Source organism: Lethenteron reissneri, chromosome 55, assembly GCF_015708825.2.
Source record: "Lethenteron reissneri isolate LAM-NWPU_2019-01 chromosome 55, ASM1570882v1, whole genome shotgun sequence".
NCBI lineage: Eukaryota > Metazoa > Chordata > Hyperoartia > Petromyzontiformes > Petromyzontidae > Lethenteron > Lethenteron reissneri.
Genome location: NC_083833.1, coordinates 6166863 through 6185264, shown reverse-complemented (window position 1 = coordinate 6185264; position 18402 = coordinate 6166863). Strand labels below are relative to the sequence as shown.

Sequence of the window (18402 nt, the reverse complement as noted above, 5' to 3'; positions counted from 1 at the left end):
TCTATTCTCACCAGCCGCGATTTCATCTTCGTCACAATCATCTTCATCATTTACACTATGAGACCTCCTTTACCAGTGGCAAAATATAGTAATAGCTTTTTACCCTTTCAACTGGTACAAAACCTATTACTATATTTTGCCACTGGAAAAAGGAGGTCTCATAGTGTAAATGCTTACCCCGAGTTCTCAATACTCTGATAGTGCGCCGTCTTTGAGTTGTACGCCTTTTGGCGTCATCTGGCCCAACACCAATGGAGACTAGGCTCTAAGAAAAGCTGTCTCGGGTGCGGACCAATCAACTTCAAAGACAGTGCATATCATCATTATCAGAGTTGTTTCTTTTTGTTTGCATTTTGACTGCTTGTGTTGTGGTTATTGCAAATATGATGCCTTATATAAAGGTGTCAGTTTTTGTACCAGTTGAAAGGGTAAAAACCTATTACAACATCTACATCATCTTCATCAGCCAATATTTATCCACTGCTGGATGAAGGCTTCCCCAACGTTGTTGCCCATCATCTCCCGCGGTATCGCGGTGCGACAAGTCCACGTGGCACAAGCACGCGAGCTGATGTCATCGTTCCATCTTGGCTGAGTTTTCTTTCCCATTCCCGAGGTGGACAGAACGAGGCTGCGTCAGGCGTACGCCCAGTTGGCGGTAATGTTTGACGCGCCGTCCAACGCATGGTGGAAATTTGTGATGCGGAGTCGGGATGAGACCGTGACGCCCGTTCACCTTCAGCAGCGTACTACTGCCGCTAGCCCAGAATGCGCACCCAAGGATTGAGTGGGCAGGACTGGCATCTACATCTGCAGAACGTGAAGAACCAGTGGCATCTACATCTGCAGAACGTGAATAACCAGTGGCATCTACATCTGCAGAACATGAAGAACCAGTGGCATCTACATCTGCAGAACATGAAGAACCAGTGGCATCTACATCTGCAGAACGTGAAGAACCAATGGCATCTACATCTAGAACGTGAAGAACCAGTGGCATCTACATCTGCAGAACGTGAAGAACCAGTGGCATCTACATCTGCAGAACATGAAGAACCAGTGGCATCTACATCTGCAGAACATGAAGAACCAGTGGCATCTACATCTACAGAACGCGAAGAACCAGTGGCATCTACATCTGCAGAACGTGAAGAACCAGTGGCATCTACATCTGCAGAACATGAAGAACCAGTGGCATCTACATCTGCAGAACGTGAAGAACCAGTGGCATCTACATCTGCAGAACATGAAGAACCAGTGGCATCTACATCTGCAGAACATGAAGAACCAGTGGCATCTACATCTGCAGAACGTGAAAAACCAATGGCATCTACATCTAGAACGTGAAGAACCAGTGGCATCTACATCTGCAGAACGTGAAGAACCAGTGGCATCTACATCTGCAGAACATGAAGAACCAGTGGCATCTACATCTGCAGAACATGAAGAACCAGTGGCATCTACATCTACAGAACGCAAAGAACTAGTGGCATCTACATCTGCAGAACGTGAAGAGCCAGTGGCATCTACATCTGCAGAACGCGAAGAACCAGTGGCATCTACATCTGCAGAACGTGAAGAACCAGTGGCATCTACATCTGCAGAATATGAAGAACCCAGTGGCATCTACAGAACGTGAAGAACCAGTGGCATCTACATCTGCAGAATGTGAAGAACCAGTGGCGTCTACATCTGCAGAACGTGAAGAACCAGTGGCATCTACATCTGCAGAATATGAAGAACCCAGTGGCATCTACATCTACAGAACGTGAAGAACCAGTGGTACCTACATCTGCAGAACGTGAAGAACCAGTGGCATCTACATCTGCATAACGTGAAGAACCAGTGGCATCTACATCTGCAGAACGTGAAGAACCAGTGGCATCTACATATGCAGAACGTGAAGAACCAGTGGCATCTACATCTGCAGAACATGAAGAACCGGTGGCATCTACATCTGCAGAACGCGAAGAACCAGTGGCATCTACATCTGCAGAACATGAAGAACCAGTTGCATCTACATCTGCAGAACATGAAGAACCAGTGGCATCTACATCTGCAGAACGTGAAGAACCAATGGCATCTACATCTAGAACGTGAAGAACCAGTGGCATCTACATCTGCAGAACGCGAAGAACCAGTGGCATCTACATCTGCAGAACATGAAGAACTAGTGGCATCTACATCTGCAGAACATGAAGAACCAGTGGCATCTACATCTACAGAACGTGAAGAACCAGTGGCATCTACATCTGCAGAACGTGAAGAGCCAGTGGCATCTACATCTGCAGAACGCGAAGAACCAGTGGCATCTACATCTGCAGAACGTGAAGAACCAGTGGCATCTACATCTGCAGAATATGAAGATCCCAGTGGCATCTACAGAACGTGAAGAAGCAGTGGCATCTACATCTGCAGAATGTGAAGAACCAGTGGCGTCTACATCTACAGAACGTGAAGAACCAGTGGCATCTACAACTATAGAACGTGAAGAACCAGTGGCATCTACATCTGCAGAATATGAAGAACCCAGTGGCATCTACATCTACAGAACGTGAAGAACCAGTGGCATCTACATATGCAGAACGTGAAGAACCAGTGGCATCTACATCTGCAGAACATGAAGAACCGGTGGCATCTACATCTGCAGAAAGCGAAGAACCAGTGGCATCTACATCTGCAGAACACGAAGAACCAGTGGCATCTAAATCTGCAGAACATGAAGAACCAGTGGCATCTACATCTGCAGAACGTGAAGAACCAGTGGCATCTACATCTGCAGAACATGAAGAACCAGAGGTATCTACATCTGCAGAACGTGAAGAACCAATGGCATCTACATCCAGAACGTGAAGAACCAGTGGCATCTACATCTGCAGAACGTGAAGAACCAGTGGCATCTACATCCAGAACGTAAAGAACTAGTGGCATATTCTTAGGTGTTTTCGGTAAAGTCACGTAGGTAAAACATCAAAATTAATAAAAATAATACAATATAAATAAAGATCACGACGTTTCGGAGGCAACACAAGTCTCCGTCATCAGGTGGGACAGTCACAGCCAGATCAGCTGCATCAAGTGAGGCAATGATTCAAGATGTAATCCCTTAAAAGCGAGTTGAGGGGGGGAGGAGAGGGGGGGGGAGGGGCTCATCAGAATGTGGTAGCCAATGAATTGAAAAGTATCGGGAGAGAAGGGCCAACAAAAAGGTGGGCCCTTCTCTCCCGATACTTTTCAATTCATTGGCTACCACATTCTGATGAGCCCCTCCCCCCCCTCTCCTCCCCCCCTCAACTCGCTTTTAAGGGATTACATCTTGAATCATTGCCTCACTTGATGCAGCTGATCTGGCTGTGACTGTCCCACCTGATGACGGAGACTTGTGTTGCCTCCGAAACGTCGTGATCTTTATTTTTATTGTATTATTTTTATTAATTTTGATGTTTTACCTACGTGACTTTACCGAAAACACCTAAGAATATGATTCCTTGCAGTCACGAAAGCTTCAAGTCTAGAACTAGTGGCATCTACATCTGCCGAACGTGAAGAACCAGTGGCATATACATCTGCATAACAAGAAGAACCCAGTGGCATCTACATCTACATAATAATTTTGCAACTTTAAAGTCACTCCCCATGTTTAGTGTACACGCCGTACAACATGTTTGAAATCGACAGGAGTAAAATTGGACTCACGAACAAATATTCTTATGAACAGACCTCTGGAACCTAACTTGTTCGTAAATAGAGAGGTCCCGGTATACTCTTCGGTTTGTTCGGTAAAGTCACGTAGGTTAAACAAGAAAACAAATACATTGAATCACGACGTTTCGGAGGCAACACAAGCTTCCGTCTTCAGGTGGAACCGTCACAGCAAAATTACTGTATTACAGTAAACCAAAGAGTATGGATCCTAGCAGTCACGAAAACTTCAAATCTAGAATGGAGTCCATGTATATCTCGCTAAATCGGCGAAAGACTCCTGTTAATCACGTGACTTCTGTGTAGCCATGGCCCACAATAAATACCTCTCCTTGCCCACTCTCCCCACCACCCTCTGTGAAAACAGACGCCGCTCTGTGCGGCTGTGGCGAGGCACTGATACCCAACCTCTTCCTCCTGATCTTCATCGCTCTTGACCATCCGCCCCCCCCCCTCCTGATTCTTCATTCCTTTTCCACCCTTTTCCTCATTTCCCCATTCTCTCTCTTTTCTCTCTTACCTCTCATGTCCCTTTATTCCTTCGGTGTACCACATCCTCGACGCGTAGTGCATGCCACGGGTACAATAGTCACCCGATTGTCAGCACTAAGGCGCGGCTGCGAAATATGAAAGTTGACGAACACGAAAGTTGACGAACACGCATTCAGACGCTGTCGCCTCGACAGACCTGGTTTCACCTGAGGACGGCTGCTTGCGTTGCGGCCGAAACGTCGTGAGAATTATTTTATTATGTTTTATTTTTATTATTTTATTACTTCCCTTCTACGTGACTTTACCGAAAGAACCAAGAAGATAAACACAACGAACCCGTCGTTTGCCAATCAAGGCGCGTGCTCTATACCGTCATCGCATTTGTGCACTTCGGAAATATTCGTGTACACATGCAGGGAGAGGGAGTCAATGGGAAGGGGTTGGGGGGCGCCCAGGCAACTACGTTTAATATGCGAACCTCCTCTAACGCATATCTGTATCCAGCCCGTCCTTCACTCCTGCACGTGGAGTGATTAGAAGGCAGGACAAACGCGATGAGTCAGCACGTCGGGACAAAATATTCAGCGCATTCCAGCAACTACAAAGACGCCTGGCTCCCTCACCCCATTCCCGATCTCCACCCACCCACACTAGTCTCTCTGCCTCCTCCTGCCAAATTCAAATCCGCTACAATGCCAGGTCGATTGCTAATGGTGGTGGTGGTGGCGGCGGTGTTGCACGTCGCTAAAGACTGACTGATCAACAAAGGCCGTGTTTATTCAGCTACGTTCACTGTTGTCGGCATCTCTTGGGGTCTCGCGTCCTGCGTACAATGGGCGGCGTTTGATAGAGCCTCCAAATTGAGAGGAGGTCACGACCTACGAGCCTTGCCCAGCCTCGGACCGCATTCTTTTTCTCCCCCCCTCCCCCCCTCTCCCACATTCGCCTTCATACAGCCGGGCAGAAGAGCTCAAGCACCAGCAAGGCAATGTTAAAAATGCAGGCTTTAGAAGGCGTTCAAGGTCGTTGTCGTGAAAGCCCCACACAAAAGTTGGATAACATCACGCACGTACAACGACAATGACCCCCCCCCCCCACTCCCATGTAGATTTAAAGACTGTCTGGGGCAAGTGCTGCTAGCGAACATATATTGAAGCCGACCCTCTTTCAAGATGTCTGGTCAGTGTGAAAGCAAACATCCTGTCGGTGGGTTTCCAATCGCTGTCGCGAGTCGTGAAAGCAATGTCTAGCTCAGTGGCGCGAGCAAGGCATTGTAAGGCTGCACCTTTAACTTCATCTATTAAGGCCTGCATGGTACATGGCACGGAGGGGTGGTAGAGGGGGAGTGATCGTAACCATCACCACGCCACGCCTGACTGCCTTTGTCTCCCCAATGCTGAGATTTGCTCACCGAATCAGGAACTTATTTTGAGGCTCAAGAGTTGACCCGCGTGCCAAAATATTTTCAGATAACACTCACCACTAATCCTGGCCGTGACCAGAAATAGAACTTGGATCTCTGAGATCACAGTGCAGTTAGATAGTAATTATATTACCTCCTCCTCCCCTTCACCACCCTACCCACCAGAACGTTTCACTCACCGGCCTTTGATTATCCATGCTATGCACACAACGTGCATTGAACACGTCGAAACACATACATATTCATATTCGTTGACTCTCATGTAATATACACAGGCAGTCGTGACCGAGTGACTGATAGAAATTCTAATGATGTTCTACAAGCGTTAGCAAGCTCACAGTTGGCACAAATATAGCAAAGGCTCTGCTTATAAATATCAAAATAGCACAAACCAAGCATTTTGAATTCGCGAAACCAAATGGTGCGGCCTTTGAGGTGCAATTTGTTTCAATCAATGTCTGTGGCAAGGACAGCCTAGCGTTCTGCATTATTCTTGTCATGATTTCAGTTCCGTGCTGAACAATGCCAAATAAACAAGCCTCATAGGCGATTAACCGGAAAACTCGCCTCCACTCATATGCGGATGGTACTATTCTGTTCACCGCCATCAATTCTACCAATGCGTCTGGATTTGAGAGGCTCTTGGAATGCACCACTGCCCTGCAACAGTGGTTCTCCGCACAAAATCTTGCCCTTGATCAGTCAAAGTCAGTGGCCATCATGTTAGGTAGCAGGCAACGTTTCAATTCATCAGCACTCCCAACACACATACACAACTTTGGTCACAGAATCAGGTTCACCGCTCACGTCAGCTACCTCGGTGTCATCCTAGATTCAACTTTATCCTTCGACCGTCAAACCAATAATTTCATCAGTTCATGTAACTTTCACCTGAAGGCTCTCAGACACCTACGTCCTCTCATCTCCACCGAAACCGCCAACACATTGGCACGCTGCATATGTAGGTCTCGCCTCGACTATTGCAACTCCGTCCTAGTCCGGTCCTCCTCTGGCAACCTAAAAAAAACTTCAAAGACTACAAAACAACCTGATACGCATCGCCATTGGCCGCACTCAACCACTGCTTGACTCACTTGCCTCTCTCCGTGCCCTCCACTGGCTACCCATTGCCAGCAGGGTCACGTACAAGACCGCCTGCCTCTTCCACCGTGCCTTCACATCTGCCTGCCTCCCGTACCTCTCTTCATTATTGACGACTTGCAGCTCAGCACACGGCAGATGCCTGCACAGCGCGACTCACGACCTCCTCTTAATACCAAGATCCAGGATGGGCAAGTCTATGTGCCGATTCTCGGTGGCAGCCCCAACAGTCTGGAACGCGATCCCTCTGCACATTCGCAGCATCACCTGAAATTTCTCCTTCAAGAAACACTTAAAACTCACCTCTACGACCACGCTTTCGAGTGACTCTGAGCTTGGTTCCGCGCGTCTGAGTTGCAGCCGTCACGTCCGCAAATTTGCGCTCGTTATAAATTACGTTATTATTATTAAAGTGGGCGATTCTTAAGTTGTCGCATCATGATTCCATTCAGCCCCAGGGGACAGCAACTCACGTGGTGAATTCCAGCACCACGGACAGCGCCTCACGTGGTAAATTTGAGCACAACGGACAGCGCCACGCGTGGTTACGTCCAGGACCATGAACAGCACCTCACATTATGAATTCCAGCACCACGGACATCAACTTACGTGGTTAATTCCAGCACCACGGACAGCACCTCACATGGCGAATTCCAGCACCAAGGACAGCGCCTCACGTGGTCACATCCAGAACCACGAACAGCGCCTCATGAGCTGAATTGCAGTCACACAGACAGCGCCATGCATAGTCACTTCCAGGCCCATGGAGAGCGCTTCACCGTTAAAATCGATCAATTGTTATTGGACCTCTGCAGGAGGAGAATTTACCTTTCGATATTACAATGCTCTATGCAAATGTATTATATAGTAAGGTGGTGATACTGCGTTGGCCGTAGTGCAGAAGCACGATTTATAAAAACGCAACACATTTCTCAATAATCCCACCTTAAAAGGAAAATACATATCATACGGAACGTTTTAGGGCAATGGTTCTTATCCATAGGACGCATGATATGAATACGGGCCATTGCATATGTGCTGAATGCTAAATAGCATATGCCACATGTGCTATGAAGGAGGGTCGTTTCTATGAGTTATAGCCATTATTTATTTCAAGATAGTGGTGTCAAAGAATGGCAATATTCGACCGATTAACTTTTACATTGCGTTGTGCCGCCCATGTACAGCCGTAATAGTCCTTGATTGGCGGCGTTGTTATTGGATTCGTACACAGCGCATTAGTTTTAAAGTTGAGTGATTAAATTCTTGTTAATCATCGTACTCGCGTTCATTAATTGCAAGCGGCCTGACACCCCCACCACCCACCACCTCCCGCCACGACGCGCACGGCTCCACCATTATGGTGACGTTGTCATGAATAAAACATATGGGCGCTTAGTGAAAATTACCATACTTGGCGCTGGATCAAAGTTTGAGGTTTTTTTCTTTCCCTTCCGCGTGTAATTCTCAGCAACTTTTAATGATTTCAGCTATGAGCGGGATGCTCGATCATTTGTTTACACTACTGAGCAAGGGCGGTTTGGGAGGCATCGCCTTCTGCTCAGTGACACCGGCGCGCTGCAGATTGCTACGAGTTCAGGCAGGGCACGGGGTTGACAAAGGGTTCGTAGTTCGGTTGGGGCGCAGTGTTCTGCCTTGCCAGGCCCGTGGGGTAGCCGGCGGCCCCTGGTGGCCTTTAGTGCAGGCCACGACGACACACAACATGTGAGTTTCAAGTTTCAATTCTAGATTTGAAGCTTTCGTGACTGCAAGGATTCATACTATTAGTTTTTTCGGTAAAGTCACGTAGGTAAAAAATAAAATAAAAATTTATAAAAATAAAATAATAAAAATCACGACGTTTCGGAGGCAACACAAGTCTCGTCATCAGGTGGGACCGTCACAGCTAGATTTGCTGTATCAATTGATATTAAGTGATACAGCAAATCTGGCTGTGACGGTCCCACCTGATGACGGAGACTTGTGTTGCCTCCGAAACGTGGTGATTTTAATTTTTATTAATTTTTATTTCATTTTTTACCTACGTGACTTTACCGAAAAAACTAATAGTTCAAGTTTCAAGTTTCATTTATTAGGTGTAGCCCTGTGAGCCATGCGGCTCTTGAGTCGGGTGCAACCGCAACAAACAAAATATGAACAGAGGACATCTGAAAGCGACGACGCGCAACAGAAACATCCTGGGTAAACCAGCAAATCTTCCAGAAAATAAAACACCTAATTACAACGCTGTGTGCAAAAATCCCAGTGTGATGCAAGTCAAACAATAACAACCATAGGACAATTTAGATTAAAGTGAGAACACCCCATTGCGTCCCTGACGTCTGTACATTTGAAGTTTGCATGTTCTCTCTCGGTGGTCGCGTTGATTTCTCCCCGAGTCCTCCGGTTTTCCCGTCTAAATTTAGAATCATTGTGCGTTTAGAGTATGCGTTTGCTATACGTTAACATGTGATGATAAGCCACTTCGTTAAGCTATCATTTGTGCTCTTAGGTTTTGGTCGGTAAAGTCACGTAGGTGAAAATAAATGATAAAAATAATAGAAATAATAATTTAAATAAAATAATAAATCACGACGTTTCGGAGGCAACACAAGTCTCCTTCATCAGGTGAGACCGTCACAGCTAAATTTACTGTATCAAGTGTATCAAGTGATACAGTAAATGTATCACTTAAATGAGATACAGTAAATTTAGCTGTGACGGTCCCACCTGATGACGGAGACTTGTGTTGCCTCGGAAACGTCGTGATTTATTATTTTATTTCTATTATTACTTTCATTATTTTTATTATTTATTTTTACCTACATGACTTTACCGAAAAAAACTTAAGAGTATGAATCCTTGCAGTCACGAAAGCTTCAAATCTATCATTTGTGGCCAGGTCGCTTCTGAAAAAAAGAGCTATAATAGCTCTATCGGCCTTAGCTGCTAAAATAAAAAGTAGTTTTGTTTAATCAGCACCAGGGACAGCGTCTTGCGTAGTAGGCAGAGGCGGAGAGAAATTCGGTCTGGGCGGAGTGGTGGGGGGGGGGCTGCCACAGGGGGGCAAGGTTGTCGACAGCACGGAGGGCTGGGTGTAGAAAACGAATTCGAAACAACTCCGGGGCCACGCAGAGAGAGAATGAACAATCTGCCACTGACCCAAATCCCTAACTGTGCCGCATTAGCTTTGATTTTCGAGGACAGTTTCGTTTATGAAATGTTTCCCGTTTCGTCAGGTGCGGCTTTTTTTTTCTTCTCATCTCAATTCACCCGGCCTTGTAAAAACAAAGCGGCAAATCAAGTGCCGCCCAATTCACAGGGGCTTCGTTTAACAAAATATTAAGACGCGCGGAGGCGTTGAGAAGGAGATGAAAACCATCGCGCTTGCCTCAAGACGAGCGGGCGACCACAGTGCAACATCTGCCACACGACGTACGACGAGCATAGACTACTCCTCGGGGGGGGGAGGGTGGGGTGGGGACGGGGGATGGGGGGCACTATATGGAACTGGGTCAAACAATCCCAAAAGCTGGCGAACGCAATGAATTTTAAATTATTAGCGCGCATCTGCTTTGGAACGAGGCCCTGTTGTGGTATTAGCGTATGCTAATAGTAACTCTCACACACACACACACGACACAAGCGCCGCCAGACACCACCACCACCACACACACACACCCCACCACATACACACACACACGCACACAATACCCGGTGATTGTTTGAACACAAATTAGTGATTGTGTTGAGAGACTGGGGGAGAAGAAAGGGAACTCTGTGAATCGTAAATGAAACGCAATTATTCCAGCGCGCCTGCTTTTCTATCACAACGACGTCGATTAAGGAGGAGACCGGACGTTTAAACGCCCCCTGGCATCTCCCAACAACATCATCATCATCATCACCACGCCTCATCCCCAACGCCTGACATCTCACATTGATCAGCACCTCCGACAAGCACGGTTGGCTGTGTACGGTGCGAAAGAAAGTCAACTATACGTACGTGCCATCACATTTCAATTGCCCAGCTGTGCTTTGTTTGTATTTTCCCATCCGAGGGGAGGCTTCAGCTAACAGCTGTAACAGGCGAGGCCCAAGGTGATTCAATAACAGCGCCCGAAAGTGGTCATTATTCTGCCGGAATTGGTGTGGGGAGCGGGGGTGGGGGATGATGCTATGCAGAATGAGCCATTGCCCGAAACGTCGCCGATTATATCTTGATTTATTTAATTTGGTAACTGCTGACGAGCGTGCTGAGGGTGGAGGTGGGTGGTGTTCAGTGCTCAGACTTAATGTGGCTGTAGGACACTGGGTCTAAATATATGGGTGCAGCACACGAGTACACATATTCACTTTCAGATGTTTTTGATCATGTTTTTGTTTTTTGTTTGTTGCGGTTGCACCCGATTCAAGAGCCGAATGGCTCACAGGGCTATACCTAATACATTAACTTGAACTTGAGTAGGGACGTCCATGCAAACGTGCTGAACACACTCGGCCATGGAGTGCGTGGGAATTGTTTAGACGAACTGTCCCAATAGACACGTTTGGGTGATCATCTCCGCTAAGGGCGTTGAACAAGTGGTGGAAATGCCCGCGTTCCCATCACGGGGGGCAGTGTAGTCCTTATCGGTTAAACCACCTTTAAATTCCCATCGAGTAGGAGTGAACCCTTTGGGTGTTGTGTTCTCATTTACCGATCCCTTTGAGAGAGATTGTGATAAGAATGATGAACAAAGATGATGATGCTGGTGGTAGAGGTGGTGGACATAATGTTGGCACACTAGAGGGCACAGTTGATGCATCTGGCAGTCATCTCAGTCAGTCAACGTATGACACCTGGGACTGTCCCGTGACATCCTGCCAGCGAGTGTTCGACACTTCACGTTACCTTAAAGTGCACCTAGCCTGGCACAAGCGCCGTGATGATGTCACCGCAACTTAGTGGCAATTGGTGGTTGTTTTTGGTCTTAATGAAATGTATATTCTTTTATCCAGGCAAGCCTAAGTGAGTCTCAAGACTAAAACACGTGCCTCCGTACAAATATATTTCATAATTACTCAATTGCTGTACTGACAATCTTACGCTCACCTTAGATAGGGCACGATTAGCGCATTCACGATGATAGGTTCATCCCAATCAATAATGCTTCGTATGATGATGATGCTGCTGCTAATGATGATGATGATGGTTGTTGATTGTGGGTGAAGCCCAATATTCTACCCGCTGCGCTACATTGACCGCTTCGTGACACGGCCAAGCTGTAACTTTTTGTTTGTTTGTCTGTAGAGGTTCGCGTTTCGAACCAAGCGGAACGACCCTGGTTAATACAGCGCGCGTAATTGACCGTGAACAGCTGGCGTGAGATGGAGTGAAGTTGTTCTAAACCCAAAACAACAACAACAAAATAGGCAAATTGTGTGCCCGCGTACACGGATCCGAATTTGGCAAAAAATTGTAAGAAAGATAGAAAACGAAATATATCACGTCGCGAAAAAAACCACACACATCAGCATCGCCCCCTACTGCAAGACAACTGGCAAACCCCCTGTACCAATCTGTGCAACAAAAGCACCACTGTGAAAACCTCGCCGCTATAGGAATGGAGGGAATACCTAATGTACCTAATGATTTAATTTGGAGTGATTGCTCCTCGGACACAATCTCCCTCTCTCTGGGCGCGTGCGAGCGCGCGTGCGTGCGCGTGCGAGCAGTGTTTCTGGGGCTGCTGTAACCATGGATGCGAGGCTAACACTCGCCCACGGAGAGAGAGATAGAGAGAGAGCGAGAATGTTGGTGGGAGAGAGCGAGAGAGGGTGGGGGAGAATCGTAGGGTGAGCCGGGGAGGAGGGCAAGGGAGTGGGGTGGGGTGTCTGGTGGATGGTGAGTGTGGTAATTGTAGGAGGGAGGAGGAGGTGGTGCTAGCGGCGAGGGGAGGGTACGAGAATGTTGGGGGGGGAGGGGTGGTAGATGGGATTGGGTGTAGGGGGGGTCCGGTTTGGGGAGACGCGGGGAGGAGGAAGCGGAGGGAGGGGAGGAGGAGGTGGAATACCCTTTATCCACGACGCCAGCTCAACAAGATCGGCAGAGTTGCGGCGCATCGCCCGATCACTCGCTCCCTCGTGCGCTCTCTCTCTCTCTTGCTCCATCTCTGTCTCTCGCTCCCTCTCTCTGTCTCTCTTGCTCCATCTCCGTCTCTCGCTCCCTCTCTGTCTCTCGCTCCTCATCAGCAGGAACCTCCGAGCACGCGATCGGAGTGACACACGCATGTCCAGGCTGTGGTGCTCCGGCACAGCACGGGGGTGGCTGCTCTACCGACGTGTTCCGACTGCCACGCTCGTCGTGTTCTCTGTTGGCGTCTGTTTGTGTTGTTGTTGTTGCTGCTGCTGCTGCTGTTGTTGTTGTTGACGGGCGCTCGCGTGTCTCAAAATCGCCCCACGAGAGGCGGGCAAAGGGGCTGGGCGAGGATGGATGAACGAGCTGACTGACGGCCGCTAGGGAGGTGGACGCGATACGAGAGGCGGCGTGAAAGCGAAGTTGTGAGCGCGTCTAGAGGAGGAGATCCGAGGCGGTGGCGGTGGTGGTGGAGGAGCGAATGGAACAAGAACTCCCGTGGCACAAGACAGAGGACATCTGCCGAGTGATATAGCCCGAAGCTTCGTGGACAGCACCATCGGCATCGCCTGGCGCGACGAACAACAGCAGCAGCATCATCATCACAAGCAGCAGCCGCGTCAGCAAAGTGCGGACAGCGAAGCGACCGAGAGAATCGACGATGCATCATCAGCGGCGGCACCACGGAGGGCACTGAATGAGGATCGTCACCGCGGGTAACGGCAAAGATCGGCAGAAGTAAACAGCAGAAGCGACATCGACAACAGCTGCCTCAACCACAGAACCAACAGCTTTAGCAGCAGCAGCAGCAGCAGCAGCTGGACAGCATCGCCAACAGCAGCAACGACGTTGGCACCACGGCGTCATCATCATCATCATCAGCATCGGCGTTGTCAACAGCGCAATAAGCGGTGACCAGCAGCTACAGCGCCATCGAAAGCGGAAGCACAAGCGATATCGACACCGTCAGAATCATCATCATCAGCAGTAGCAGCAGCATCATCAGCAGAAGCAACAGCAGCAGCATCAGCAGCAACAGCAGCATCACCATCATCATCAGCAGCAGTAGCAGCATCAGCAGCAGCAGCATCATCAGCAGTAGCAGCAGCAGCATCACCATCATCAGCAGCAGCAACAGCAGCAGTAGCAGCATCATCAGCAGTAGCAGCAGCATCACCATCATCAGCAGCAGCAACAGCAGCAGTAGCAGCATCATCAGCAGTAGCAGCAGCAGTATCAGCATCACCATCATCAGCATCACCATCATCAGCAACAGCAGCAGCATCATCATCAGCAGCAGCTGTAGCAGCATCACCATCAGCAAGAGCAGCATCATCAGCAACAGCAGCAGCATCGCCATCATCAGCAGCATAATCATCAGCAAGAGCAGCAGCATCATCAGCAAGAGCAGCAGCATCAGCAGCAGCATCATCAGCAAGAGCAGCAGCATCATCAGCATCAGCAACAGCAGCAGTACCATCATCAGCAGCAGCAGCATCCGCAAGAGCAGCAGCAGCGAGGAAGAGGATGACAGCGCCACGTGTGAGTGAATGTTCGCGCACATGAATGGATCATGAAGGCAGCTCTGGGTCACCAATCATCACCGGGACATCGGGGATTTACACTCATGTAGAGACTGTCCTGTAGTGTAGACACTGTCCTGTAGTGTAGTCACTGTCCTGTAGTGTAGTCACTGTCCTGTAGTGTAGACACTGTCCTGTAGTGTAGAGACTGTCCTGTAGTGTAGACACTGTCCTGTAGAGACTGTCCTGTAGTGTAGAGACTGTCCTGTAGTGTAGAGACTGTCCTGTAGTGTAGAGACTGTCCTGTAGAGACTGTCCTGTAGTGTAGAAACTGTCCTGTAGTGTAGAGACTGTCCTGTAGTGTAGACACTGTCCTGTAGATACTGTCCTGTAGTGTAGAGACTGTCCTGTAGTGACTGTCCTGTAGTGTAGAGACTGTCCTGTAGTGTAGTCACTGTCCTGTAGTGTAGAGACTGTTCTGTAGTGTAGAGACTGTCCTGTAGTGTAGTCACTGTCCTGTAGTGTAGACACTGTCCTGTAGTGTAGTCACTGTCCTGTAGTGTAGACACTGTCCTGTAGTGTAGTCACTGTCCTGTAGTGTAGTCACTGTCTTGTAGTGTAGACACTGTCCTGTAATGTAGAGACTGTCCTGTAGTGTAGTCACTGTCCTGTAGTGTAGACACTGTCCTGTAGTGTAGAGACTGTCCTGTAGTGTAGTCACTGTCCTGTAGTGTAGACACTGTCCTGTAGAGACTGACCTGTAGTGTATACACTGTCCTGTAGTGTAGACACTGTCCTGTAGTGTAGACACTGTTCTGTAGACACTGTCCTGTAGTGTCGTCACTGTCTTGTAGTGTAGAGACTGTCCTGTAGTGTAGACACTGTCCTGTAGAGACTGACCTGTAGTGTAGACACTGTCCTGTAGTGTCGTCACTGACCTGTAGTGTAGACACTGTCCTGTAGTGTAGATACTGTCCTGTAGAGACTGACCTGTAGTGTAGACACTGTCCTGTAGTGTAGTCACTGTCCTGTAGTGTAGTCACTGTCCTGTAGTGTAGTCACTGTCATGTAGTGTAGTCACTGTCCTGTATTCACTGTCCTGTAGTGTAGTCACTGTCCTGTAGTGTAGTCACTGTCCTGTAGTGTAGAGACTGTCCTGTAGTGTAGACACTGTCCTGTAGTGTAGTCACTGTCCTGTAGACACTGTCCTGTAGTGTAGACACTGTCCTGTAGTGTAGACACTGTCCTGTAGTGTAGAGACTGTCCTGTAGACACTGTCCTGTAGTGTAGACACTGTCCTGTAGTGTAGTCACTGTCCTGTTGTGTAGAGACTGTCCTGTAGACACTGTCCTGTAGTTACTGTCCTGTAGTGTGGACACTGTCCTGTAGTGTAGACACTGTCCTGTAGACACTGTCCTGTAGTGTAGACACTGTCCTGTAGTGTAGTCACTGTCCTGTAGTGTAGTCACTGTCCTGTAGTTTAGACACTGTCCTGTTGTGTAGACACTGTCCTGTAGAGACTGTCCTGTAGTGTAGACACTGTCCTGTAGTCTAGTCACTGTCCTGTAGTTTAGAGACTGTCCTTTAGTGTAGACACTGTCCTGTAGTGTAGACACTGTCCTGTAATGTAGAGACTGTCCTGTAGTGTAGACACTGTCCTGTAGTCACTGTCCTGTAGTGTAGAGACTGTCCTGTAGTGTACACACTGTTCTGTAGTGTAGTGACTGTCCTGTAGTGTAGTCACTGTCCTGTAGTGTAAAGACTGTCCTGTCCTGTAGTCACTGTCCTGTAGTGTAGTCACTGTCCTGTAGTGTAGATACTGTCCTGTAGTCACTGTCCTGTAGTGTAGAGACTGTCCTGTAGTGTAGTCACTGTCCTGTAGTGTAGAGACTGTCCTGTAGTGTAGTCACTGTCCTGTAGTGTAGAGACTGTCCTGTAGTGTAGACACTGTCCTGTAGACACTGTCCTGTAGTGTAGTCACTGTCCTGTAGTGTAGACACTGTCCTGTAGTGTAGAGACTGTCCTGTAGACACTGTCCTGTAGTGTAGTCACTTTAGTGTAGTCACTGTCATGTAGTGTAGTCACTGTCCTGTAGTGTAGTCACTGTCCTGTAGCCACTGTCCTGTATTGTAGTCACTGTCCAATATCTTGAGGTGCTGATCTGGCTGATCCCAGCTTATCCAGATCACGGTGGGAGATTAAAACCTACAGTGTATTATGATGATGGTGGTAGTAGTTGTAGTAGTAACACCACCGCTGTAGTAATCATAATTGGCCATGGTCTATCCACTGCTGAATGAAGGCATCACGATATTCGTCGTCATCCCTGGCTGTCACGCGATGCTAGGGCACGATCCATCACCCCCCGCGGTGTTGCGTGGGTGACCTTTCGTCGATTTTCTCTCTCCGATCTAGTTTGCATCCTTTGACTGACGTTCCGTCACCAGCCTCGCACCCAACACCGATGATACGGACCAAGCAATCGGATCGGTTATCATCTCTCACGCACACGCAAAGCCCCGGCAGTGATTCGTTTTTAAACCATTGAAGCTGCGTGAGCTAAAGCAGGCGCCGAAATTGTAAACGTCCGACGTTTCGGTCGACTTGTTGGCTGCCTTGGGCAGAGGTGAGTGGAGGCACGCAACTGCACACCCCGTTAGAGTTAGGGGTGCCGCTTTGGCGAGATGTTAACTACCTCGCCTGGTATGCAGGAGGTCCTGGGTTCGATCCATGACGCCTGCTGCTGCTGTATATTTGGAGTTTGCGTTTGGGGGTATCTGGATGCTGTCAATTTCCATGTGACAAGCCACTTCTGAAAGGGAGTTCATACAGCTCAGTGAGCCTTTCCTAGCAACAATAAAATAGTTTACAGTTTAACACGTAGCAGGCTTTCGCGACCAATATTATTCATAATAAACGTTGTTGGGTTTAGATCGCGTTATTTATAAATGTGTCGTAACCCTCCACCACCCGACACGGCCAATCAGCAAAAAAAGTGTCACGTTGACAAAAGACAAAATAGTTCACTGCTCTAGCCCACCGGTGTGTTGAAGAGTGAAACCACAACATTTACAATTTTTGAGTACTCACAAATTGTACATGTTGTGGTTTCAAAAATTGTAAATTGTCAACGCGACACTTTTTTGCTGATTGGCCGTGTCGGGTGTTGGAGGGTTACGACACATTTATAAATAACGCGATCTAAACCCAAAACGTTTATTATAAAAAATAGTTTACAGTTTAGTTTAGAGTGCTGCACGCCATAGGCAATCAAACACGTGTGAGTGTTGAACATTTGTATACGATCTAAACGAATGTATCATAAACTAAAGCCACGCATATTTACAATGAATATTCCTTTGACAGTACGCTTAAGGAGGAGGTCTCTCCCGGCGTTTGTGGGATTGTTTGATCATACTTCACCACGCTGTTCAGTGCGGGTTTGGTGAACGATAGGGGGGGGTGGGTGGGTTGGCCCAATTCAGATCATTGACTCGCTACTGATGTCAGCCGTGGCCTGGATTCGAACTCAGGTGGCCGGATTCATAGCGCTGTGAGCGAACACACCCGGGCAAGCCATACACGGTGTGTACTGCTGCACCAATAGAATAGCCTGTAACAGACTGTTGGGGCAAGTGCTGTTAGCGAGCACCTATAAAAGCCGACACGTCACACGAAGGGGTGGGTGAACCATTAGGGGAAGCTCAAGACCGGCTCAGATAATCGTCACTGATGTTGGCCGTGAGCGGTAATCGAACCCGGGTCGCCAGGTATGTAGTGCAGCGCATTCATTGATCTTCCACTCACACGCGTGTGTATGAGTGTGTGTAAGCTACATATTTATTTAAGCTCGTCTTGGATCTCCTCTAGGTCGACTCAGCCTTAAATTACTACCTGGTGCAGTGTGTAGACATCAGAATTGTTGGGGTGGGGGGGGTATCAGAAACCAACGGAGGCCGTATGATTGTGGTCCTTGCCTCACTGCCACCACCGCCACCGCCACCACCACCTCCGCCACCACCACCCTCATCACCACCGCCACC

At 48.2% G+C, this 18402-nt stretch overlaps 1 protein-coding gene across 1 annotated transcript in view; it reads left to right on the top strand.

The window, feature by feature from the left end:
- The first annotated feature begins 12780 nt into the window (after window positions 1-12780).
- The window catches only part of LOC133356816 (mucin-17-like), a 137181-nt gene continuing 131559 nt past the window's right edge, over window positions 12781-18402 (top strand). The window contains exon 1 of the mRNA XM_061574524.1: window positions 12781-14378. The gene's annotated coding sequence lies outside the window, so the exon portion shown is untranslated. The remainder of the gene's footprint in view (window positions 14379-18402) is intronic.